This window comes from Ammospiza nelsoni, chromosome 4, assembly GCF_027579445.1.
Source record: "Ammospiza nelsoni isolate bAmmNel1 chromosome 4, bAmmNel1.pri, whole genome shotgun sequence".
NCBI classification, from domain to species: Eukaryota; Metazoa; Chordata; class Aves; order Passeriformes; family Passerellidae; genus Ammospiza; species Ammospiza nelsoni.
Window position 1 is genome coordinate 26,425,240 of NC_080636.1, and position 22,494 is coordinate 26,447,733.

At 42.0% G+C, this 22,494-nt stretch overlaps 1 protein-coding gene across 2 annotated transcripts in view; it reads right to left on the minus strand.

Moving 5' to 3' along the window:
- The window catches only part of TEC (tec protein tyrosine kinase), a 44,026-nt gene extending 35,083 nt beyond the window's left edge, over positions 1 to 8,943 (minus strand). The window contains exon 1 of one of the 2 annotated variants that reach the window (XM_059470062.1): positions 8,884 to 8,943. The gene's annotated coding sequence lies outside the window, so the exon portion shown is untranslated. The remainder of the gene's footprint in view (positions 1 to 8,883) is intronic. The other variant, XM_059470063.1, reaches the window with a different exon arrangement.
- Between the last annotated feature and the right edge of the window lie 13,551 nt (positions 8,944 to 22,494).

Consider the following 22,494-nt stretch of genomic DNA (forward strand, 5'->3'; position numbering starts at 1 on the left):
TTCTTTTCCCCTTACAATGATGATTTAGTAGAACAGGCATGTCCAGGTCTCCAAGTCATTTATAAATTCAGCTGTTGCTCCTTACTGGGATTGCCTGCAAACCATACACTCCAGTTACTAAGTTATCCTTTCACAGCTTTGGAGGGCAACTTCTTCACAACTAAATTATTCAGGAAATTTATGAAACAAGAATTACATTATTACCATCCATGATGAAGGAAATATGTTGACATGGGCATTTTCTACTTGAAATTATTTAGTACTAAGTTTGAGTTAGCAGCACTATGAGATGCCATACAAAAGATGAACTGATAATTTTTCACTATCCTCATCACCTTCTTATATTTTTATTCATTCCTCTAGAGCTGAGTACTTCTAATTGTTTTATTTTTCCCACAAAAAGCTCTGCAATATTTACAAATTTGCATTGACTATTTTGCCTTCAGTTTACTCAGAGCAAAACCCTCTATCATTTGTAATGTTCTCTGCTGCAAGACAAGCTGAAAATTAGTTTGGGACATGGGAAAGCAAGGCACAAAAAAAAAAGACTTTGAAACTTCAGTGTTTGATATTAACCCTGAAAAGGGAGACAGCAGATTTTCCTAGGTCTAGACTTTGTAACTCAGGTTTATTTTTATTCTAAATACCATGTATAAAGCAAAGTGAAAATAGCAAACAATTTTCCATTGTCATCCAGCAGGTTTTGCCCTCTATGGTGCTATCACCAGGACTTCAGGATGCTACAAGGTTTGACTGTAGCTGGCACAATGAGGCAGAGCATAAAGAGATTTGCTTAATTCACTTGTGCAGCATAAAGGTCTGGTGAAGAATATTGGCTTGGTTTACCTGTACAAATATAACTGACCCTCACCTGGCAGAGAAAAGGTAAAAGATAAAGGAAGAACAGGAAGGGAAGGACAGGTTCTGGACTGGGAAGAGGCATGTGGTGTACTGGTCCCTTTCACATGTTTATGAACCTTGAAAGGAAACCATCTGCTTTATTCTGGCAAGTGTTTCCAAAATAAGATTAGAGAGGGATGTGGAAGAGCTGACTCCAAAGTGGCATGGCACTGGTTTGGAGGAGCAGAAGCACCTCAAGAGCAGAGTGTATTTGCTTCACTTCCACACAGGCCAAGGCTACCCCGCCACCACCCCACTGGCTGGACACTCAGTAAAGCCGAGTGCTGCCTTGGCTTTTTCCAAAAATCCCCCGCTGATGAGAAGGGAAGAGAAACAGTAACACCCACTTTCTAAAGAAACAGGCAAAGATGAGATTTGGCAATGAAACTGAAAAAGAAATGGGTGATGCTTGTGCAAAAGATTTTCCTACTTCTCCAGGAAGCTGAAGGTTTAGAGGGGTGGAAAAATAAAAGCACTATTAAATCAGAGGTTGAACCTAACTCTGTTAAGGAATCCTAAAGCTCACTGTCAAGTAGGACAATTGCTTTTGTACACAAAACTGCAAGTATGAGAAAGAGAAATCAAATCTATAGGAAAGAAAAATATAAAAAGAAAATAGATCAACAGTGCCTGAGGGCATCCTTCTTTCCAACTACCATAAAGGAGTCAACTTAATTAACTTTCTTCACAATTTGAACTTGTCTTCTCAAATGTTATACAATCTCAGATATGCATGTGATAGATTATACAAAAACAAGCTCAATTTATTTCAGCTGTTTTGACATGGTCTAACTAAAATACTGAAATACATACAAATTATGACTGTCTTTATGCACAGGGAATGACTAATACTTCCTCAGTTATTTCTCTTTCCAAACATTCCAAGACCTTTTTTCCCTAAACAACTGCTTGTTCTCCACCTACTAAAGAACTACTTGTTCTCCACATGCTAGACTCTGTGAAGCTACACAGTAAGAAATGCTTCAACAAACATGAGAACTTCTGCTGAAGACAAAGCTGAGAAGTTGACTCAGATGATGAACTACTGGGCCCATATCACATGTCGACTAATGGATATATTTACCTTCAAAGTAATTATTTTGAGGTAGCATTATAAGGTCACTCGATAAATGTTGCCTTTTCACACCTACTGAGCAACTGACTAGTCCCACCTGACAGGGCTCAGTAGGTGTGAAAAAGCAACATTTATCTATATCTAAATAATATATCTAAAGTTACAGGTCAGAACTGCCTTCTGTGCAGGAAAAACCCAAGGCAGTGAGTGGGGAACAGAAAATATCCAAGTTCCATGTGTCACCTTTTCCCTATGTTGTTTTCACTAGGACACATCCCCTCTGCTACAAAACAAGTGCAGGAGATAGAACACGAAATGAACAACCATTTACATTTCAGCTGAGATGGTGTTCTGCCCTTCCCCTGCGTGGCAAAGCAGTGGTGTTGGCAAGGTCAGCCTGCTTATCTTGTGATTCCAGACTCTCTTACCCTGATATGCTGGATAGGTGTGCTTATTTTGGCTGGGGTAGAGTTAACTTTCTTCACAGTGGCTAATATGGAGCTGTGTTTTGAAACTGTGCTGATCACAGTGTTGATAATATAGAGATGGCTTTGTTATTGCTGGGCAGTGCTTGCACAGAGCCAGGACCTTTTCTGCTTTTCACAGTGCCACACTGGCAAGGAGACTGGGGATGCAAGGGAAGTTAGGAGAAGACACAGCAGGGACAGGTGACTCAAATGACCAAAGGGATGTTCCACACCAATGACATCACCTCAGTAGATAAAGTGGGGCAAAGAAGGAAGAAGGGGAGACATTTGGAGCTATGGCATTTGTCTTCCCAAGAAACTGCTTTGCATGTTGTAGACCAGCTTTCCTGGGAATGGCTGAACACCTGCCTACCCACAGGAAGTGGTGAAAGAAATCCTTGCTTTTACTTGCATTTCAGCCACTTGCTAATAAAGTCTCCTCATATAGAACTGAAAAGCCAGGCTGTGACCTTGAAGAATTTCTCCTTCACATAGAGTGCACCCTAAGCAACAAGGAATACCAAAGAACTTCAGCTTCATTCATGTCAATATATAAATATTAATTCAAGGGAAAAGTTTCTCACTGAATCTGAAAATAAACAGAACTGACACATGGCTGTGGTCTTGTGTTTTCCCTTTCCTCTGGTTAAGGCAAGGTAGTGAGCATCTCTAGCAAAGCAGCTTGTTATCTCTGCTCTTCTTGATATCAGATCTCAGATGCATTGAGGTGTTTCAACTGTTGCAAGTTAAACAGGGAATTGGACTTGCACTTGTGAGGAGTCACAAGACATTTATGGTATTAAGGAACAGCATTCAGCTCAAACTCTTTGAGACATCATGCAACACAGTCATTAATGCTTCACAGTACCTTACTGCACTCTGCTTATCCATGGTGAGACACAAGGATATTGGAGAATCAACCAAACATCATCACAACATGGGCTACCATAATTCAGTCCCATTGAGGCCAAAATTACAAGAAGTAAAGCTAAGGCACTGCAAAGGTAAGATTTATGGTTAGGTCTCAGCTTTTCATGGGGAGTGCCTGCATCACACTGACTGTCAAAGTTAGTTTCAGGTTAAGAGATCCAGAAAAGTAACTAAACCAAATTGAGGGAATTTTGCTGCTTGCCCATGACTTTTACTTTTACTTTTCCCTCAGAAAGTTGCAATCCCGTTCATGGTTGGAGAGAGTGCCTTGGTGGGAAGAGAAAGCTGCTGTGGTGGCAAAGAGGCTGCCTGCACAGAGCGATGGCCTCCTCCCACTGCTCTCACACTCCACAGCCTTTCACCATGCCATTCTCCCAAACGCCCTGCTGATAAAACAGACCCTCACAGTTCATCTGACACTCTGGAGTAAATATGTAAATATGTCTCCTTCCAACAACAGAACCTGCTATATTCAAGGACCACTGAGGATGACTGATTGCCAGCCTGCAGCTCTGAGGAGGAGGATGGTCCTCAAGGCTGACCACAACAAAGCAAACTGAAACAGTCCAACCAGCCATGGGCTGAATGAAACAGCAAAATCACATGTGGCTACATAATTAAACACGTAACAGATTAGGTGTAAGCAAGGAAAATTCAAGTTGCAATAGCAGTTTTGAACCAGCCACTCTTAATACTGGAGTGTTAGATCTCTTCATGTTAAAAAAATATTATTTTAAGCATCTTTTGGATACAGATTAGTAGAAATTTTAATTTCAAAAGATCCCAAAGTATATGTAAAATTATCAGTTTAGGAGATCTCTTTTGGGACAGAAAAAGGCCCACTCAGCTCAACTTACTTTGCACATCCCTTGAACTGGGTCACACAATTCAAAGCAGGAGAGTCCCCCCTCTTCTCCTCCTGCCATAGCACTGGAGACCACTGATGTGGCCTGCCACTTCAGCTAGGAAGAGATGCTCAGAATAAGAGTGGGGAGGCAGGGAAAACACACAGTTATTTTTTCTGCCAGGATATGGAGCTTGCCCTGTGATATAGGACACCCTGTAATTCACAGGACAAGTAGCAACCTTTAATATATTAATATATATATATATATATATGAAGATAGATATATATATATGAATATATATATGAATATATTCAACTTAATTATAATTATCTCACCTACCCAGTAAACTAGCATAGTGAATCTGACAAGAGTTGTTCACAGGGCTGCCTAGGACAGATTTACAATGTTTAACTAAAATGAAGGAGCAGATATCACCTGGGTCTGATGGTGAGTTATGTGGCTATCCTGTGGAGGGAAAAAAAAAACAAAGACAACAAAGAGAACCTTTTTTTGTTTCATAAACATAAATGGCCAGGAGTTCGTCCCAGATTAGTGTACAGTGCACACTCTGGAAGTGCCCCTAGAAGGGCAGGGTCCCAGTGTTGTGGCCAGATCCTCTTTCAGAAGGAAGAATCCTGCTTCCTTTACTACCCAAAGCCATGCTTTTCTGCCCTACATTCAATTGAAAAGAAGGCCTAGATCTTACAAGTTAATCAGATCACAGCTTGCAATAGGCACAAGGCTGAAAAAAACCCCTCCTCACAGGAAACTCAGCTGTGACCTACTTGAGCCTACATTAAGTTGTACCCTATGTGTGGCAAAGTGGCACCCATTCACATATCTGCTGATAAGAGAAATGGAAATGAGAAAAAGCAGGAGTGCCAAGAAAGCCTTTGCTCAGGTCCCACAGGCCTCAGCACACTACTTTTTTTTTCCTTTTTTCCTGCATTTGTTTAATGTTGCACAGGATTTTTACCTTAAGAGCTGAAAGAGAGTAACCCAGTTGGCAGCTTGGTGCTTTGCTTCAGCAGAGGAGGTGTGACTGCTAGCATGGCCAAACAATTCTCCTTCCCCTCACCAAAACCTGAGTCCCACAGCTGATGGGAAACAGCTCTTGTACATCAGCTGTTGGCCAGGCTCAGACTCGCCTGGAGCAACTCCTCTCTCTGCAGCAGGCTCCTGAAAACCCTGTCTCCTGCTCACACACAAAAGCAGGACCACACCACGCTAAGCATGAGCTTTACTGAACTGCCCAGAATACAGGACAGCCATGCAACCAAGAGGTGTCTTTTCAGCAATATCATTTCCTCCTAAATGTTTGGGTATTGACCAAGCCCAAGACAACTTCTAGGTGATGTCGTTCTTCCTAAGAAAGGTAAACCCTGCCCATGATGGACAGACCTACTCTCAGGAGACTTCTGTAATTCTTCCCAAGATTTCGTGACCCCATCTGAACACAGGGGCCACTTCACAGTACTTGTAAGAAATATCTCTCTCTCCATCCCACCTCCATGCCCAGGAAATACAGAAAGCTGCTCCCGTCCCCACAAAGCACCTTCTGCAATGAGACTGTTGTCACACTGGTTTGTAGGTGCCTGTCTGTTTTTCAAGGTTTTAGCTCACATGTTGTTTTCCCTGACTCTGAATCATAGCCCATGGGGCTGAGCCAGGCCAGGGGATGACTGAGAACTGCCAGAGCTGTAATGGCCACAGGGCAGTGCTCAGTTCCCCAGTTCCTCTTCTGCCACACCAGACAAAGAGCAGACGTGTCCACCCAAACACTTGTTTCCTTCGCTTGCACACTGTTTTCTTTCCTAATGCTTTTTCCTTTAGAAAATACACCTAGAAAAACAGACCAGAAGCAGGAGAGCAGAATGCTCCTCTGCCTGAGGGCTGGCAGAGCAAACCAGTGATTTGCTGCTAGAAGTAAACTGCTCCATTAACAAAAATACATTTCTTGAGACCTGGCTGACCTTTACTAAAACACTGGTGCAATTTCATGGGTTTCTGGAGAGTTGTGTCCCACTATATCAGTAATACCTCTAAGGCCTAGTGCTGGCATGAAGTCCTGGCCAGGAGAATTAGGGTAAATTGGGCTGATCCCTCTGCAGTAAGGAGCAGCCAGTGCAGTGAGAGTCTTTCCCTTGCACTTTGCATAATGGAGAAAGCTATGGCTATCAGCAGGTAATTTAATGAACTTCATCACTCTAATTTCCATGGTGCAGCAACTGACTGACCATTGCCAACACTTTCCAGACAAGGTACCTGTAATTCTGAGCAAATAGATGTATCTAGATAGTAATAAAAATATATGTAGCACAAATACAAAAATATATGATACATGTCCTTCAGGAGCACATATGTAATTAGAAATATAAAAGCTCCACCACCTCAGGCTTTCTTCATCATGCCAACCTGTACTCCACTATGTTTGAGTACTGTTTTCCATATTTTTCAGTTTTTATAGTTACTTATATTATTTCTGCAAGAGAATCATTGTAGACTGCTACAACTGATTCTTTGCCATGCACAAATCTTCCTTTTCCAAAGAATAGTTCCAGGTTCAGCAGCAAGAAGGTAATAGGTTACTGAAAAAAAGTCAAACTAAGCAAAAGCAAAAAACATCTTAGACATCAATGGTTAACAAAGGCTAAAGACTGTTTTCCATGACCTTTGCATTGACAGCAGGCAGCACAGACTCCTATTGTCTAAGAAACAGAAAATGTTTTGCATATTTGAGGTATAAATATTTGTATGAAATTTACACTATTCTGCATCTTATCTTGGGCATCCAGTTTATTAGCTCACATAACACAGAGGTAATCAAATATACAACAAGTTGCACCTATATTTGGTGGGGGGGAAAACTTTTCTTGATGCTTCCAAGTAATTCTATTAAATTAACCAGTTCCCAATTATTTTAACTTCATTACAGGTTATCACATATGGTGCTTCTGAATACAATGTTGTTTCAGGGCAAGATAAAAAAATATGGAACTAATATTGTTTTATCAGCTCTATTATTTTTCTCTCTTTCTACCTACTGTAAACAGCCTAGTGGATACACTACAATGCCAAATCCACAATGCCTACAGCTAAGCATTAAAATGTGATTTAACTTAGGACATAGTTCAAACCACCTCACAGTAAATGGTTTTTAAATATTTCAAAGACTTTAAAAAGTCAATATTAACATTAAAAATAGGTGGTATTCCTACAAATTTAGAAGGGTTAATAAAAGCAGGGCTGGCAGTTGATAACCAGAGTTCCTTCAAGACAGAGGTATAACTGCCAGTATGGTTTTGATTTGCGCACCTATGAGATTATCTTATCAAGACAAAAAACATGCCAAACATAATCACGCTGCTCTGCTTTCAGTGATTTCAGCAGGCAAGCTCACATAGAAATCAACCATTTGGTTCAAAATAATCAACCATTTGGTTCAAGATAAAATGTATCTCACAACAAATAAAACATAAATAAACCTCAGAGAAACATAAAGAATACCAGAGGAGAGTCTGATAGTAAATGGGCCCTTTCCTGCTGCAGTCCCCTTACAAACCATAACCACCAAATGACTGTAAGCAACTCCCTGTCCGGGAGCTACCTCCCCACGTACAAGAGCAGTACCCAGCAAACTAGACCAGGACACCTGAAGGGCCTCCTCTGCACAGGTGAAATGATCTGAGCAGCACAGCTGGTGTGCCAGAAGGAAAGAAAAGCACGTGCTTTCTGATAGCTCAAAATACTTTAAACATTTATGTAACAGCAATAAGTAATAGCCCATCTTCCAGTCTCTGAAGAGTTCTGAGAAACTGAACAAAACATCATCCTCTATCAAAGGTGAGACAGTCAGAATATCAGAAACACGTACGCTAAAATGAAAACAAAAGCTCCAGTAGCAGGTACTCACAAGACAGCTTTTTGCCTGCATTTCTACTACAGTCAGTTTTTCTATCTATAAAACCAATATGTATTTGACTCAAAAAGCAACCCTGAGTATTTCAGATCAGCATCTGTCATTTCAAGCAAGGAGCCCATGGCCATTCCGGTACTAAAACTTCAGTTTACAGCACAAATAATTACCCGTTCCAACTTTTAAGGGTGCAGAAAGGAAGCCTGTGGAAAAGCACCACGCGAGTCTCGTCACCCACTGAACAAGCAGCAGGTGTGCTGTATCCCAGCACAAGGCTATGTAAGAGCATGCACTGCCAACAAAAGGTAACTCCGTGTGGGACAGAAAGCAGGAGGAATTATTAGGATAACTGAACTCAAAAGAAGGCAATTCTTCCCACGAGACGAGGCAAAACAGTCTTAGCAAAGCACACTGGTTGCATGGAGCTAAGACTCAGAGAAGAAAGTCACATAAAGAAATACTCATCAGTGTTGCCTTTCAAATGGACTTGGCAGCCTGGGCCACAGCCCCTTTATATCACACAGAGCAATTTTAAGCAAAGGTTTCAAAGCCGGCTTTTGTCACCGCTCCCGCTTAGGGCTGCTGTGACACCTGTGCTCCGAGGCAGCAGCCCCTCGGCCCCGGCGGTGCCGCACGCCCTGGGGCTCGGAGCGGTGGCCGGGGGGCTCCGTGTGCCGGCCCCCGGCAGGGCCCGGCGCTGGGGCAGCCCCGCTCCCTCAGCGGGCCGGCACCCCCGGCCGGCCTCACCTGCTCTACCTGCGTGTCCCGGCCGCCGTCGCGGAAGGAGTCCGGGCGCCGGCGGCGTGGAGGGCGGCGGAAGGAGGGAGGGAGGAAGGGAGAGAGGCACCGCACTGCCTCGCTCCGGCCCGGGAAGGCGGCACCTCCTCCTCCTCCGCCCGCCGAGCGCGGCTCCTCACGGAGGAAGCAGCGGGGGCAACCCGGGGCGGGTGCGGCGCTGCGAGAGGCTGAACTGAACTGAGGTGTCCCACGCCCACCAGATCCGTCGGGAGCTCCCTCGAATCCCGTCCGAGAAGTACAAGAAAAAGGCAAATTACGTAGTTCGGAGCAAGTTGCAAACGCTCCCTCAAAATCTATGTTCTTGGCCCCAGCTGGCTGTAAATTGTGTGAAAGTTGTGCTTTGACTACAGCATTTCTCTTACCAAAACACGGGGAGGATGAGCGCTCGCAGGGCTCCAGGCTGGGCCGTGCGGTGGCAGTGGGCACAGCATTCCCCCATCCCCAATGGGCTGAGCACCCCGAGGCTGCTCCTCTTCAATGCCCATCGCAGATCTGCTCGTGTCCCAGTGTCCCCGGGGTTCCAGTGCCTTCCTTCATAATTAACCATGCCAACAGTCACATCCAGCCACCTCAAACCCACAGCCAGAATAACTGAAGCGGCTTTTGTGCACCTCAGGTGCCTGTGCTGAACTTCAGAGTTCAGGGTCTGTACTGAAATGGCACGTAGGCTCTATTCTTTACCTCCTTACCCTCTTAGCCCAGTCTGACCTACAGAAACTGTCACTGCAAAACCACATTGAAAGAAAAAGATCTTGTAAAGTTCAATGGAAATACATCTCTCACATTTCAGTCAGCCTGGAGGAAAGCAAGCAGGGTCTATGCCGTTTACAAGAGAATTGTTTTGTTGTGATTAGTATGTAATAGCTGTATCAACACAGATGTCTTTCTGTTCAGCTCAGAGGAAATGACTTACCGAGCCTTTGTTTTTGCTTGAGGGATTTCCTCCAACTTACTTTGGCACTGTGTCCATGTCTCCCATGCCTGTCACACAACTGCTGAGACCTGGGAGTCACAGGGCTGAATGCCTGGTGTGTGGGCCTGTTTTAAATACATAGGCAGTCTCCTTGCAGCCACTTTATGATGACTAGTACCACCAGCCCATGTCACCACTCCCACTCCCTCCACATCCACGCAGTTGTGGTAGCACACACTCAGGCATCCATTCAGACACCTTTACCCACTGCCACTGATGTGGTCAGTTTTGCAAACAGGCAACTGTTGCTTCACTTTTCAAGCAATGGCAGCTACAGCTTTCCTCACCCCCTCTGCTGCTGCTGTGGCACAGGGAAAGGGCAATAAAACCAAAAAGTTGCTTAAAGGAGGAACTTGAAATAGCTTTGCCCTATATGGTGCCCTTTTTGAGCTCTAGAAAGAAGTGACATCTAGCAGAGAACTAGATTATGTGTTATGCTACACTATGACTTAAGTAGCAGCAGCTACCTTACTACTGAGGCTTCACTCCAGAGCTGCAGCAGAAGCAAAGGGACAGCAGGGCACATCCCTGTGGTTCAAAGCATTTGGCTATTTCCATGCTGAAGTTGTTCTTACAACTATTGATCAGGGGTTAACTACTTTGATGTTGATCAGACAGAGCATTTGTGGTGGGACTTGTGGAGCACAAACTTGCTTGCAAACTTTATGGAGTTTGCAGGTCTCAGTTCCCTTCCCGTGTTTTTTCTACCACAATAGCAGACAAAGGACACCATCAGGATGGTGGAATCAAAGCAACTACAGGATGCCACTGCTTCTCAGGATTTTGCTCTACTACTAAGGAAAGAGTAATAGTGAAGAGTCCTTGTGGTGAAGTCTCAAGGAGAAAGTCTCCACTTTGGGAAATACTGAGACTTATGAAATTTCAGGCCTACATAAACTACCAGGGAGAGAAAGGCAAAGACACAAGTTGGATGGCAACTTTAATAGACCACCTTTTCCAGCAGTTTTTCACCTACAGATGCTTCAGCATCTCATGTTTCATGCCCATTTTCTCATTGAAGCTCTTTTGGGTGTGCTCGGGTTCAAAAAGACACTCTGTAATATTTCTGGTCAGAGAGAGGCATGTCTACCAGTTCCTCGATCACAGAGAGGCTCTTTTTCCTTTACATGCCTCTTTGTCAAATCCTCTTTGTCCCTTAATTTCTCAGAGGATTCTGTCAATTTAGTCACTGAGCATTTTCTTTGTTTATAACTCTTCCCTCGCTTGCTGTGGGCAGAGATAACACTCTTAAGAGGGAACCCTGTGAATGAGAGAAAAATTTCAGTCATTCTTCATTATCTGGTTTTCCTATCAGCAAATGTGCTGGTTTTCCTTTCTCCATAGCTTTGGCCCAGTTGGATGTAGTCTACCTGGACTTCAGCAAAGCCTTTGATACTGTCTCCCTCAACATCCTCCAAGAAAAGTAGGCAGCTGATGGCTTGGATGGGTGCACTCTGTCAAAAACTGTATGGACAGCTGGACCCAGAGAGTGAATGGTGCCACATCCAGCTGGTGGCAGTCCTTAGTGGTGTTTGCCAGGGCTCAGTACTGGGCCCAGTCCTGTTCCATATCTTTGTCAGGATGAGGGAATCAAGTGCACCCTCATGGATGACACCAGGCTGGGCGGGGGTGTTGATCTGCTGGAGGGCAGGAAGGCTCTGCAGAGGGGTCTGGACAGGCTGGATCCATGGGCTAAGAACAGTAGTGTGAGGTTCAACAAGGCAAGTGTTGGGTCCAGCACCTGGGTCACAACAACAGTGACTCCTGCAGTGCTACAGGCTGGGGGAAGAGTGTCTGCAAAGCTGCCCAGCAGAAAAGGACCTGGGGGTACTGGTGACAGGGGCTGAACATGAGCCAGCTGGTGACAGGGCCCAAGCAGGCCAATGGCACCCTGGCCTTTATCAGAAATAGCGTGGCCAGCAGGAGCAGGGCAGGAATTGTCCCCCTGTACTGGTGAGGCTGCACCTCAAATCCTGTGTCCAGTTCTGAGCCCCTCACTACAAGAAGGACATTGAGGTGCTGCAGTGAGTCCAGAGAAGGGCAATGGGGCTGGTGAAAGGTCTGGAGCACAAGCATTATGAGGAGTGGCTGAGGGAGCTGGGGGTGTCTAGCCTGGAGAAAAGGAGGCTCAGGGTGGACCTTATTGCCCCCTATAGCTACCTGGAAGGAGGTTGGAGTTGGGTAGGGATTAGTTTTTTCTCCCACATAACAAGTGGCAGGAGGAGAGGACATAGGTTCAAGTTATGCCAGAGGAGGTTCAGGCTGGACATTAGGAGGAATTTTGTCACTGAAAGGGTGTCAGTTATTGGAATGGGTTGTCCATGTAGGAGGTGGAGTCATCATCCCTGGAGGTGCTCAAGAAATGACTGTTTCTGGCACTTGATGCCATGGTCTAATCAACAAGGTGATGATTGGTCAAAGATTGAACTTGATGATCTCAGAGGTGTTTTCCAACCTAAATGATTCTGTGATTCTTTGATTTACAAGATATCGTAGTTACAACAGGAAGGTACAGTCAAAATAGTAAAGAGTTTTGAAAGCACTCTAGAATACAGGGAATCTGGGGTTTTACCACCCACAGCTTTAGGATATTATAGCATTTTTCATTGTGAACATTGCCCAGCACAACACGAAAGATCTGTGCACAAGCTATGTGCACAAACAAAACATATAACCACGTAACATTTGTTTTGTTATGTGGTTATAATCTAGATTTATGGAACAGCAATTATCCATATGTATCACTTGTCCTTTCCTTGATCACCATCTCCTCTGAAAAGTCCCCTCTAGGAACTTCCCTTTCTGGCCTAGGAAGGCAGTGTTTCCAAGTGGGAGGATGTAGCTGCTACTGCTGGATGGCTGGGAAGGGGCAGGCCCTGACCTACTGTGGTGATAACCTTCGCTGGTCTAGCTGGGATTAATCTTCTTGGGGATGCAGGGTGATTTTCACCATGGTAACCTTTTATCCTTTCAGTGAGAACTGTTGTCAGTTGATGCCAGATTTTCCTTTGGCATGCAGCTGCGTCACCTGACATTTTGGGATTTTCATATCCACACTCTAGCAGGACTCATAAATGAATGCTAACTCCATGTAGGAAAAACAAACTGGGGAAATAGTTTATCAAACAGTGAGGTTATTAATATGCCAGGAGTAAAACCCACAAGACTTTGCAAGGAACTCTAATATAGTTACTGATTTAATGAACAAAAGGTTAAAGACGCATGTATCAGGCTAAATTAGCCTTCAAAAATCCATAGACCTCTCTAAAGCTACCAGACCCATAAACTTGCAGAGTCTGAGAAATTTCTTTAGTAAGTGGTGGGCCTGCTTGACCACAATGTTTGGTAAAATCACACAACCACACACATTTGTCAACCCCTTCTTTCCTCTTTCTCTGTGCTAGGGTGTACTGCTGCAGTGCAACTTGCCACAAACAAAGGAGTTAGTTATTAAAAACAGGGCCCTGTCTTCAGCACAGTGCAGCCTGATTTGAGTGGTGGCTTGATGTGCTAATGTAATAGCATAACAGGAAAGTAACATGAATATATAACATGGAAGAGAATGTAGAGTCTTCATTTAGTTGCACATTTTACCTGACATCCAGGATCAGAACAGTAGTGCTAAGGAGTACTTTGAAATTCTCTGCCAGTCCTGGTACAAAGAACAACTGTCTAAAAAGACAAGGATGTGGATTAGTATGCTGGGTTGTTCAGCTCTGGTGATTGTCAGCTTGTGCTGAGTCTCTAGATACTTGTCAGAGGACCCCTAGGAGGTAACCAAGAAGGACCACAGTAGGATTCACTCTCTAAGGAACTTTAGATCTGAAAACTACTGCCCTGCCAGCTAATGTAGTCAGTGTGGACTGTCTGAAGCATGCAGCTACCAGGAGCTGTGGGCAAAAACTGTCTAGGTGACACTGCAGGGCAGCCTCAGACACTGTGATAGCATCATATGTGGCTTAGCACGTGCTGCTGCTAAGGAAACAGTAAGTCTGCTTGAAGAGGCAACTCTTAGAGTTCAAAAGCAAGTTTAGCCTTTAGATATGGGTGGTAAAGCAAAATTTAACCAATTAATATGCATGCTCAGTGAACAGAATCTGAGCTCAGCAAAACTGGGATTTCACATCTGACTTTCGGGGAGCTACACCAAATTTACAGTGAAAATGCTGAAAGGAAATTTTGTGTCAAGATGTGATCTGTTGAACTGGAATATACTACGGAAAAGTAGGTGTCAATGATTTTAGCTTGTATATTATGTAAGACTGAGTAAGGTTAGAAAGCAAAGCAAAGATGCAAACAACTTTTCTCTCTCAAGAGAAAAAAATATTTTATTTCCATTTCTGAGAGGTTTGTATCACTGTATATATAACCATGTTATACTGATTTAATTATAAGAAGCAGCTGAACCACATTGATTAGAAGCCTATCATGCCAAATCCCCAAGAGAAGGTCAGATTCTGATTGTGATATTATTATAGCTGTGTTCCTAGTTAAATTATTCTGAATTTACACGTAGGTCAGACTGTCGTTTTGCTTATGGAGCTTTAGTGTATTTGGCATTCCCTAACACAATTGCAAAATAAAATGAACCATGCATCCAGTTGACAATAAAAGTTCACTTCAACACATGGAATCAGTAGTATGGCAGCAGCCTTCATTTTGCCACATGACCATAATTTCTGCCCTTATCAGGCTGGCATCCTAGTAATGACAATTCAGAGTAGATAATCACATACATGACCTTACTATTATTTTAGAGTGAATTTGACATTCTACACTCCCTCTAAAACCCATTTTCCAGCCTTCATTGACAGACGCTAATGTTACAAACTTTCAAAACAGTTGCAGCAAGTAACATTTGTTTTGTTATTAAAGAATTTGCAGCTTCATGTTAAAATGTTTTATTTAACTGATGATCACTTTTCAAGTAATATTTACTGATTAAATGAAGTAGGGACATAAAATGTAATTTTTTTTTCCTAATTCAACCCCTGTGAATGTGCTTTGCTGTCAACAAAGCTGAGTGAAGATGAATGTTGCATCCTCCCCAATGTCGTGTCTACAGCTATGGTCTTGCTGAAAAAATTGCCTTCATTGTTCCTAAAAGCTCTTAATATTGAAGTATAGGAAGAGTTAGGGACCCTCAAGTGTCATAAAGAGGGAATTTGCACTTCATACTTCATTGCTGCTTCCTTGCAACCTCCTGAAGCTGCAGTCCGGCATTCTAGCAATTTTTCAAGTCCAACATGGTCTGCAAATATGGTGTTTAAAGGTGTATGTGCATGTATAAGCATAGAGATACACACACGTGTGTGGTTGCTCACACACTTTGCTGTACACCTAACGAAAGACAAGTTAAAACAACACAATATGGTTCATCACTTTGAAATATGGCAATGTGAACAGATCATAACCCTAGCCTTCCCAAGTCAATACCCTCTCTGCTTCATTGGACTTTGTCGTAAATCCAATATTTTCAGAGAACTATTTAGCTGTCACTTATTTCTTTGGAAAAAAAATTGTCAAGAGCACTAAAAGCTTTGGGGTTTTCTAATAATAATTCTATTCCTTGGACAAACCTTAATGTTTTTCTCAAAATTTTCTTGCCAAAATGCTTATGAGAAAGGAAGAAGTCTTTAAGTCTCTTGCCTCATGTGTTTCTTTGTTCTAATAGCCAGGCCTGTCACTAGTAGGAGATGCCTGTGCCATGACTGAGAGTGGGCTGACACATTGCTATCTACCCTCACATTTGGCTTGCAAACAATACCAGGAACTGAGCCCATAGAAAATATCTCACTCTCACCAGCCTGCCACATTGTTTGAGCTGGGAAATTGAGACAAACTGCTACATTCTCAGTTAAAAATAAGAGGCCTTTGAATTTTCCCTCTACTCTGAACTTTCCACTAAGGGTTGACTTTTGTCATTTTGGCACATCTTCTGAGGTCTGAATATAGCTTAGCTTTTATGTAGGGCTTTCTGTACTTAAAGATTTGTGCAGCAGTGGAACAGGTTCAAACCTGTTAACAGAGGAAGTGCAAAATGTGCCTTATTGAACCAGACATCAGCATCCTACTGTGCCCTGATGTGCAGGTTTGGTTGTGATGGGGGTAAGATGCCTCAGCCCAAGACAGTTCCCTTCTCCTGGAGAAAGTCTAAATGTGGCTCATATTTAGCCCTAGAGCACCACTGACATCAGCCACACTTGGGCTGAATCTGTCCCATATATTCTTTTGATTTTGCATCCTCCATCAATCCCTCATGACGAGTGACTCAGCCTTTCCACCAAGGAACAAAGGCATTTAGAAGGTTACAGCTCATTCCAAAGACTGTTTCAAGATGAAAATGATAAAATAAGTTAAACTGCACGTGTACAAAGTACAATACTGCAAGGAACTAGGGATTTTTACAGAGAAGAATACATACAGTAGCTAACTTCTAATAAAATGTAGATGTTCTGCTGTGCTTATTATTGTCAAGCCCTCAATAAACAGATTTTCTGTGATGGTAACTACATGTTCAAATATTATTTCTCCTATTTAATTTTGAGAGAGAAATATAATTGTTTAAAAGTATTAAAAATTTTATATTCTACCTGGCAGCGAGGTAGAATATTTCTACTGCTATTTTACTTATCATATTCTAAAACCTCAGCTGAACATTTTGATTGAAGTCAAATACATATATGTACACAGAGAAATACACATCAGTGAACACTTGCAACATGGTATGTGTACTGACACTCATAATTATTACATGCATTAACAAAACCCAACAGTAAATCTTGCATTTTTGCAACTTACCTGAATTACAAAGGCACCCAAGGGATCCTGATGCTACAAGCTTTTAATTCCCACTGATAATAGGAATAAATAGGGAGTATAAGATCAGGTTTCAGTTATAGCAAACCATCAATGCATGGCTTATTAATGTATTGCTTGCACTGGGAATGTTCAGACTGTGTAGAACTGCAACTTGAATGTGGAGGAAACTGGAAAACCTGCTCATGGGGCACTGTTCTTTGACTCGCACAGCTTTTCCTCCCCAGTGTTTACCCTTGTTGCTGTCTAAAACCACATCTGGTTTCATCTGGTTGAGCCAAACAAGACACCTCCTGACCTATACTTAAGGTATCACCATTTCCTTGGCCATTTTAAGGCTCTGTCTCCTAAACTTCTCAGAGTATTTTAATGTTTCTTCACTGTGACATGTTCTGAGTAATCTCCATAAGGTCTCAGTTTAAACAGTTTCAAAAATATTTTGAACCAGGCTTTTCTCTTCATTTTTATTCAGCAGCTGATAAATCTGTAGTTACTGAAGAAATTCCTCCTACTCTTTTAAGTACCTTGCCTTTGTTGCCTTAGACTTCTGTTAACTAAGACTTTGTTTTATGTAGTTCAGCCCAGATATTTTATTTTGGTCACAAGTGTATTTCATTAATTAGTTCTTGTCTTTGGACATAACCATTAACAGAAATAATAAATGCACCAGTCCCTAATCCAGTTACATAAACCATCCCCTATAGCCAGGGCAGTTTCCTTGAAGTACAGTAATTGCTGTTGCTCTTTGGCTGGTTTCTTTCCTCTGATTTTCCTGCATCATCACACTGACTTGCATGTAACACCATGTCAGTCACTTTACTGAAATCTATATGGATTTGCTTTATTGCAATTGTCTACAACATTGTGTATTTTAGCAAATAAAAATACAAGTTGATCCTTGGCAACTGTCTCCAATTTTTATCTGCTTCCATAGCTGTTCCTTTCACAAAAATGCTGAGTCCTTACAGACTGAAATCATCACAATGCACTTTTGTGCATCACTTTTTTCCTTAAATACTGCAACTTCAATTTTTAGTCTTTTAGTCACATGGTATTGTTGTCTGTTTTAGTAAAAACCTTACTGCTGGATTTATTATCTCTGCTACTGGGCCTCCTTGACAGGCAAGCTCTCTGCCCTTCATTTTCACCTCACGCAATTTCTTTCCACACCCATTCTCATGAACATCTTTGGGTTTAGCTCTGTGTACTTCAGCATTATCATTACTCATGCTGAGCCAAATAATCAGGTAGTTTGGGGTGGGACCTTAATTATCCTTAATTGCAACCACATCCATGATTTATAAGGCATCCACTCCTTTTTTGTTGTTTATATGGCCAAGGTACCTTTCACTATTTGCTTAAACTTCTTTTGCAGCCTCTTCCTAAGCTTGACTTTTGACATTTTCACACGCCTTTTGTCTAGCAAGACACTTTTTCATTTTCTGTTCCTTGCAGACTCACTCTTTACTTTATGAAGTTCAGGGTTTCCTAGTTAATTGTGAATGGAGCTATTTCCTTTTTTTTTTTTTTTTTCTTTTGGGAGACATGCTGAAGATAATTTCTGGAGCACTTAGGCTTAAAGGAATTCCAGTTGCCTTCCATAGTTATCTGACTGAGCCATTCTGGCTTCAAATCATCTGGGTATCACAAATATTTTTAAATTAATATTTCAGCTAGTTATATTCTGCAGAGCTTGACTTACGCTTGAGTGGTTCTATTAGGCATACTAGAGAAAAACAAAGCACTTAAAAAACAGAAGTTGGAGCAAAACTGCTCCACACAAAGATCTTATAATCTAAAGGGGATAATTGTTGTCATCACAGTGCAAGAGTTCTATTATCATTACATTGCAAGGGTTCCATTTGCTAGAGCTTTGTACCTCCTTGATGTTTGTTGTAGGCAGCTCCTCCAGGCACTGAGTCTTCCTTGTCCTCACAGCAGCCAGCTGACTCCAGTTCCTACCAATCCACTACTTTTATAACACTCTCCTTATTGGCTTCAGCTGTGGCCTGTTAACATCAGGCTTGTTCCTAATCGCCAGTAATTGGTTCAGCTGCAACTCTTTAGGGGATAAGATTACATTCTATACCACCTTCATTTACCCATACTGTATCCCCCGACAGATAATAACAGAAACAGAAGAAACACAAATACATTATACACGCAGGAGCATGAATAATGACACAGACCATTTTATCAGCCTAGTTTTTCTAATTTTTAGTAGTCTCTAAAAAGTCTGTAAAATAAAGCAAAACCAGAGGAAAATAAATAAGATTTGTGGTAGTGTATACCTTAAAGGATGATATTGCTGTTGCAGTCATTACTGAAAAAGAAAAAAATCCCAGTCTGCTTGGTGAATGTTGTGATAATATTAGAAGGGAAGCAAATAATTCAGTAGGGAAATAATGGAATACATTTGTCCTGATTTTTTTTTTTTTACATCAAATTGTTTATCAAGATCCACCTGCAGCTGGGCAGCTGAATCTCTGTATCAAGCCTACTGACTTATGGTGAGTGACCTGTCATACCAAGACCTGTCTATTTTCCTTTGACTTTGCTGGGAGCCATGATGAGAGGGCCATTTGCCTACAAGCCCTTCTGAGAGGTCTCCTGCCCCCCTTCCTGGACAGCTTGCTCTTATATTCCAGCATGATTTCTAAACAATATTTTCCCAATTTGCTTCTCATTTACAAACCCTATAATATTCTTGCAGTGGGAAATGTAATGATAGTTCTTCTTGTGGACTTCAGCAAAAAGGTATGCATTTAATTAGGCCCTGGAAAACATGCTTTGGGAAAAAAATGAATTTTAATTTTCTTTTAGTTTCCCTGCAGGGCTTTTCCTTTCACTTGTCCTTGCTGATAGAGGGCACAGTGACTAACTGAGCTCCTCATTGAGGTTAGCTCATTTATTTGAGCAGCAGGGATGACAGAGGGAATGTTTTAGCCAGTCCTATGAATTATTTGTTATTTTACCCCTGCTGGGTAAAATCAGCCCTCACTTGATATATTAAAAAATTACCATACAAGAATCCAAAAGAAAAACAACATGACACTGCTTTAAATAATACTGGTCCTGAGAAAAAGAAGATCAGTAAGTGTTGGGACTGACTACACGGTAGGATTTCCTTCATGGCATCCTCCAAATACAGGGAACTCCTTCCACTGTGGAATGTGCAGGATGTCCTCTCCAAGTGCCCCCAAAATGTGGGCAGGAAAACGTCAGTGCAGAGGCCAGGGCACACACAAACCTGTGCTACCTCCCCACTGCACAGGACATGGCAAGAGCTGTCCCAGGAGAAACTCTCCAGGCACATTTGTCCCCTCTCTGAGCCACCTCCTCAGGAGGGAGCCCTGGGCCACCAAAGCCATGACCGAGGTCTCTTGCCCTCAAGACCTCTGAACGAGCGGCAGGAGTCCTGGGGCACCAGCTTCTCCCTGGGAACGCTCCGGTTACAGGCTCAGACTCAGGCATAAAGTGGTGTCACTAGATGGCGATGGATACCTTCGATACTGTGCAAAATAGCCAAAAGCTTTCTCAAAAGAGAACAGGGAAGAGAAAAAAAAAGATCAGAAGTTGCATTATACAGAGATATGCCACATCTCAAATAACATATTCTCGTTTTCTCTCCAGACTCAAGTACCAATGGAGTATCTCAGGCTTCTTTGGTAAATCTTTTGTTTGCATACAGTATTTTGGTTACTCACGGTCACACATTTTCCTGTCTTGATTGCAAATCTCAATTACTTTTGTCACCATTAGCATACTGCCTTCAGATAGAGACAGAGCCTTGTTAAATACAAGCCATTAATAAATCGAGCATAATCCTAATTTAATTGCAAAGTTTTGTCTGCGCAATGTGAATACCCTCTCTCTCCTATTCAATAACAATTTTTCTGCAAATCTAAGCAAAAAGACATTTAAAACATACTAGCTTTTCCAGTATGCAGCATTTCAAACGTTCAACACATTTGAAAGTTCCTGACTTTCCAATTACTTTGCATTCTGAAGATTTGGTGCTTTATCATGCTAAAAAAAGTGCAGAAGGAAAACTGTTTTAAAAACTTCTTGAGTGCAATGATGTCTTCTTCCTTCCAGCCTTGGCCTGTTAGTAAAGCCATGTTGGGAGAGCAAATTTGGGAACTTTTTTTGAATGACAGAACAGAAGATTGCTTCATACAGGTGGAGACATGTAAGGTTTCACTCACTGTTACCCAAGTGATTAAAATCACTGCACTCGCAACTGAACATCAATCATGAATCTTCTTGACAACAAAAAATCCTTTCCCAGTGTTCTGAGTCACCACAATGTCAATTCAATTTCCATGTCACCACAGCATTTTAAGTGTGTTGAACTCTGCAGTTTTTTTAAGAGCAACTAAGCTATTTCAAGTGATTGATAAAAATGAAATACTGGTAGATAACGCCATGACAAAACTGAATTTGCTCTTCCCTTTCCCCTTCCCTTTCCCCTTTCCTTTCCTTTTTCTCTTTTCTTCTCAAAATATATTGTAAGCCAGACTAAAAAATTCCAATCAATGCTTTAGCAAGTACCTTGTTCTGTCTGAATAATTTAAATTTGACTATGGTTAAGCTTGCTCAACTCAATTTTGTTATGTGCCTTGTAACTTGGTAAGGAGACCAACATACTGATCACAGTCTATCATTCACGACACTGTCAGCAGAAAACACTTTTGAAAAATTATTTATAAAGACTTTTAAAGTGTATTTATGCACAGCTCACTGCTGTTTACCGTTTTTAGGGGATGGGTACTGAAGATGTGTGCAGAGTGACTACATTTTTAAGTTTCCAAACTCCAATCTAAAGGGCTAAACGTTGTTGGTGCTGTCTCACCACTGATGAGCCTGATGTAGTCAGAGGTATCTTATAAATAACTGAAGTTACAATGTTGGTTCTTTCAGTAGAACCAGAGTAACAGTTCTGCCTTTAATTCTGAAAGGAACATATATATTATGACAGGAACATGCTTCTTCCACTCTGTATTCAATTTTTGCATGTGCCATATATTGTAATGATAAACAATACTTTATATTTTGTCAAAGGTTTAGCTAAACGCTGCCTAACACAAACATGTGTGGGCCTGCTAAACACCTCCTTTGACAAGTCTGGCAGGCAACAACCCTTCTGCAGGAGAATAAACAAAGCTGCTTAAAAACCAGTCCAGTTTCCAGATATCAAGTTAAATATTTACAACAAATATTAACTTCCCACCACACATCTACCTATCTTCATGTACTATTCCCCCTGAGGGATTGTCCTCTCATGTGACAAGTGAAATCCAGGTTTCAAAGTCAGACTCTAAGACAGATGCAAAGACAAAGATTCAGAAAATCACCACTGTGAGAAACTAACCATAGGGCTGTCCATGCTAGAGAGCTCAAAGGTCAGCAAAAAAAGGCTCCTGGTGGCCTTTTTCTAGGATCCACTTGTCAGAAGGATGGGTTGAATTATTTGAGTGACATGAGAGCCTTGTTCAGACTTCCTTTCCTTTGGAGAGACTGCTCCTTATTTTCTCTCATCTTGTGAGTTTAGAACCTGCCCCAAGTCAGACAAGAGAAGCACCCATGCATGAACTGAGATCTGGAAATAGTGCTGTGGAAAGGCTGCTTTTCCTCCCTCTCTGTGAAAAGGGAAAACACAGTGTGGGTGCAATCACAGCTGTTCACAAAAAACTCTGCAACAGATCTAATTTCACACACAGAGGAATTTCTCTGGCCCTTGTGACACAGTGGAAAGGTTTCATTTT